The sequence below is a fragment of the Pristiophorus japonicus genome, chromosome 13 (assembly GCF_044704955.1).
Source record: "Pristiophorus japonicus isolate sPriJap1 chromosome 13, sPriJap1.hap1, whole genome shotgun sequence".
NCBI classification, from domain to species: Eukaryota; Metazoa; Chordata; class Chondrichthyes; family Pristiophoridae; genus Pristiophorus; species Pristiophorus japonicus.
This window is the reverse complement of record NC_091989.1, coordinates 28515543-28520580: the sequence shown is the minus strand read 5'-3', so window position 1 is coordinate 28520580 and position 5038 is coordinate 28515543. Positions and strand designations below refer to the sequence as shown.

The 5038-nt window shown below is 50.7% G+C and overlaps 1 pseudogene; it reads left to right on the top strand.

Annotated features, from left to right (window-relative positions):
- Nucleotides 1-4379: 4379 nt before the first annotated feature.
- LOC139279185 (U2 spliceosomal RNA) lies at nucleotides 4380-4618 on the top strand (annotated as a pseudogene).
- Nucleotides 4619-5038: the final 420 nt, after the last annotated feature.

Here is a 5038-nt window from a genome sequence, read left to right as displayed (position 1 = left end):
AAGACACTCCAGAGTGAGGAGCAGTGCTCCCAAGGGATGCTGGGATCCCTTGGGACTTCAGGAGATAAGCTCCCTGGTGGCGGAACATGGGAGTGCAAGCTTTACAGATACACAACAGTTTTCATTTCAGTATTGTGCCCAAGAGGATGTTGTGATGTTTGACAGAGGGATGATAAGGTGAGAAAGTGATAAGCAATGGGGATCTAGAGTCTCATTCAGGGAAACCAAACTCTGAAGCTGCGCTTACATACAACCCATCCAGAAATGCACCAACTCTCTCTTCTCCTCCTCCTCCTGAGGTGATCATGGAAGCATTGGTGGCAACAGCTGGGCCCTCATGATGGCCAAGTTGTAGAGGATGCAGCAGACCACTGCGATTTGGACACCCGCTTTGGTGAGCACTGGTGAGCTCCTGCTGACCGTCAAGGTAGTGAAACCATTGCGTGAGCATGCCAATGATCTGTTCGATGAAGTTCCTCGTGGCAGCATGGCTGTCATTATATGATTGCTAGCCATGAGTGGTGGGGTTGTGGAGGGAAGTCATCAGCCAGTGCAGAGCAGAGAGACCTTGTCTCCGAGCAGCCACCCTTGGGTTCGAAGTGGTGGCTGGATGATTGCAGGCACAGCAGACTGGCGCAGCATGAAGACATCTGCCATGATAGTGGGCATTCACCCTCACGATGTGCTGGGCATGGTCGCATATCAACTGCACAGTAAATATGCATTAGTCTTTGTGTTTGTAGAAACATAGAAACATTGACAATAGGTGCAGGAGTAGGCCATTCGGCCCTTCAAGCCTGCACCACCATTCAATGTGATCATGGCTGATCATTCAACTTCAGTACCCCATTCCTGCTTTCTCACCGTACCCTTTGATCTCTTTAGCCGCAAAGGCCACATCTAACTCCCTTTTGAATATATCTAACGAACTGGCCTCAACAACTTTCTGTGGTAGAGAATTCCACAGGTTCACAATTTTCTCCTCATCTCAGTCCTAAATGGCTTACCCCTTATTCTTAGACTGTGACCCCTGGTTCTGGACTTCCCCAACATTGGGAGATATGGCCCTTACGGCTAAGGGGATCAAGGGGTATGGAGAGAAAGCAGGAAAGGGGTACTGAGGGAATGATCAGCCATGATCTTATTGAATGGCGGTGCAGGCTCGAAGGGCCGAATGGCCTACTCCTGCACCTATTTTCTATGTTTTTATGTTTCTATACAGGATGGAGTCGAGGACACTCACGTCGAAGTCAGAGTCTCGTTTGAGGAGATGTTTGAAGTGCTCCTTCCAACGGGCACTGACTGCCTCTCCGTCCTTGGCCTGCAGTGGGGCAGGGCCTTGGTGCTTTGGAGATAGGTGGTCTTTACTGCACTAAAGAATCGTCATGGTTGTCAGCCAGTTGTTGGATCTCCTGCGCTTTTCCCACCTACTATCTGTTTCTTTTCGGTCACGAGTTTTATGTTGGACCTTGGTCCGACCTGTACAGAGTGGCTTTCTTGATCTGGAGTTGTGTTGCTGTTTCCAATGCCTTATGCTTGCGGCTTATCAACTCCTGGATCGCCTGGTCATTCTCATCGAACCAGTTTTGATTTTTCCTGGTGGAGTGACCAAGCATCTCTTCACAGGTGCTAGTTATTGATGCCTTGAGAGCAGACCAGGCACTGTGGACATTCTGCATCTCCAGTTCACTGGAAGTCATCAGTTTGGTTGTGAGACACTGTCTGAATAAGGTTTTCTTAGCAGGGTCTTTGAGTGCTCCAGCGTTGATTTTCCTGCGGCAGCGTTTTTGTTGCCGCCGCTGTTTTGGGGCTACATTGATGGAAATGACAGAACGGATTAGGTGATGGTCAATTCAGCAGTCATCAGCTCCTGTCATGGTGCGCGTGATGTGGACGTCCTTGCGTTCCCTCGCTCGGACAATGACGTAGTCTAGCAAATGTCAGTGCTTGGAACGAGGGTGTTGCCATGAGGCCTTGTACTTGTCTCTCTGACAGAACAAGGTGTTGGTTATGACAAGACCATGGTCTAAGCATTTCATCAGAAGGACGGCACCATTCGTGTTGGCTTTCCCTACCCCATCTGCCGACCGCACCTTTCCAGGGATCTGCGTCCTTCCCAGCTCTTGCGTTAAAGTTGCTGAGGAAGATCAGCTTGTCGCCCGGTGCGGCTCGGGTCAGTGATTGCTCAAGGCCGGAGTAGAATTCCTCTTTGATCTCATCTGTAGCTTCCAGTGTTGGGGCATATGCACTGATGACCATACTGGTTCCAAGCTAACGTGAGCCAAAGGGTCATGAGGCGTTCGTTTATCCTGCAAGGGGAGTCTATGAGATGCCCAACTAGCTCGTTTTTTATGGCAAAGACTACGCCATGGAGGCGACGTTCTTCTTCTGGTTTACTTTTCCAGAAGAAGGTGCAGCCACCACCTTATTCCTTGAGCTGGCCTTCCCTTGTACACCGAGTCTTGCTTAGGGCAGCGATGTCTATGTTGAATTGTCCGAGTTCCCGACCATGACGTTCCAGGTCCAGAACTTCATTTTTAAAGTGTTGGAGATGGCTGTGTGTGACTTCTTGTAACGTGGGGTGGCCATTGCACACCAGCTACCACACGGGGTTTGCAGATCTCTCTCTTGATCTCTCTCTCTCTCTCTCCACCCCCCCCCCCCCCAGGTTTCATAGTGCTGGTCCATGCTGCACCTTCTCTGAGCCTCAAACTGGCTCCTGGGTCCCGACCTCGCTCCGCTCCTGGATCCCGACCTCGCTCCGCTCCTGGGTCCCGACCTCTCTCCGCTCCTGGGTCCCGACCTCTCTCCGCTCCTGGGTCCCGACCTCTCTCCGCTCCTGGGTCCCGACCTCGCTCCACTCCTGGGTCCCGACCTCGCTCCGCTCCTGGGTCCCGACTTCGCTCCGCTCCTGACCTCAGCCAATCAGGCACACTCAATTTTGTCCCCCCTCTTGGGATGGCTCGCTCTGCTCCCTGTGTGGCTAGCTCCTTTTATGTCACCGCTGCTGGTGGTGTTCTCACCTAGGTCGGGTTGGTACCACACCACAGGACTAGATGCATGCTATCCAGCGAATGCAGCATACCATAGGCAGAGCTAAGCAATCGCACAATTGACAGATCATAACAAAGCTCTGCAGTCCTGCCACATCCAGTCGTGAATGGAGATGGGAAATTAAACAACTAACAGGATGAGGAGGCTCCATGAATATCCCCATCCTCAATGATGGCGGAGCCCAGCACGCGAGTGTAAAAAACAGGGCTAAAGCATTTGCAACCATCTTCGGCCAGAAGTGCTGAGGGGATGATCCATCTTAGCTTCATCCTGAGTTCCCCTCCATTTCAGAAGCCAGTCTTCAGCCAATACCATTCACTCCACGTAATTTCAAGAAATGGCTGCGTGCACTGAATACAGCAAAGGCTATCGCCCCGACAACATCCCGGCTGTCATGCTGAAGACTTGTGCTCCAGAACAAGTCATGCCACCAGCCAAGCTGTCCCAGTACAGTCACAACACTGGCATCTACCCGACAATGTGAAAAACTGCCAGGTATGCTGCTGGATAGCACTGTCAATGCTACCTTTCATCACTTGATCAGTCCATGATCAGATCAGCCATGATCTTATTGAATGGTGGAGCAGGCTCGAGGGGCCGTATGGCCTACTCCTGTTCATAAGAACATAAGAATATAAGAACATAAGAATTAGGAACAGGAGTAGGCCATCTAGCCCCTCGAGCCTGCTCCGCCATTCAACAAGATCATGGCTGATCTTGCCGTGGACTCTGCTCCACTTACCCGCCCGCTCCCCGTAACCCTTAATTCCCTTATTGGTTAAAAATCTATCTATCTGTGATTTGAATACATTCAATGAGCTAGCCTCAACTGCTTCCTTGGGCAGAGAATTCCACAGATTCACAACCCTCTGGGAGAAGAAATTCCTTCTCAACTCGGTTTTAAATTGGCTCCCCCGTATTTTGAGGCTGTGCCCCCTAGTTCTAGTCTCCCCGACCAGTGGAAACAACCTCTCTGCCTCAATCTTGTCTATCCCTTTTATTATTTTAAATGTTTCTATAAGATCACCCCTCATCCTTCTGAACTCCAACGAGTAAAGACCCAGTCTGCTCAATCTATCATCATAAGGTAACCCCCTCATCTCCGGAATCAGCCTAGTGAATCGTCTCTGTACCCACTCCAAAGCTAGTATATCCTTCCTTAAGTAAGGTGACCAAAACTGCACGCAGTACTCCAGGTGCGGCCTCACTAATACCCTGTACAGTTGCAGCAGGACCTCCCTGCTTTTGTACTCCATCCCTCTCGCAATGAAGGCCAACATTCCATTCACCTTCCTGATTACCTGCTGCACTGCAAACTAACTTTTTGGGATTCTCGGCCTTTTGGCTAAGATCATGCGTAACTGACCTGACAGGGGAGTAGCCACCATGACCTCCGGGTGGTTCTCCCTGGATCAGGAAGGTATATGCTTGCTTTTTTGGAAACAGGAGGTGGGTGGGGTGGCTTGACCCATCCACCTCCACGGAGGTGTGTGGGGGACCTGACCCATCCACCTCCATGGCACGAACCTGGTATTGCAGTACTTCCAGGAACGGTGCAGTGGCTCTAGGCCTTTTGGCTAAGAGCATTGGCGCAGAGTGATCCTTGGCGTGTGCAAGGTGACCTCTGGCGTTTGTGATTTGACAAAGAATTGGAACGATTGGCTACGAATTAAAAAAAAACAGTCCGGATGGCCAAGCGGTCTAAGGTGCTGTGTTCAGGTCACAGTCTCCTCTGGAGGTATGGGTTCAAATCACACTCCTGACATTCAGTGTTTTACTCAAAAGAGTTTCATGCAGCAGTGGAGGCATGTCCTGATCAATTGGAGCCCTGCTGCTGAGAGGAGAGGAGCTATCAACCTTAGCTCCTGCCTGGAGAGCCCTGAGAACAGCCCAGGAAGAGAAGGAAAGAAGGGGCTTCACCACCAACTTTCACCCAGAGGGAGAGGAGGAAAAAGCAGAAAACCTTCAACAACAATTTACCATT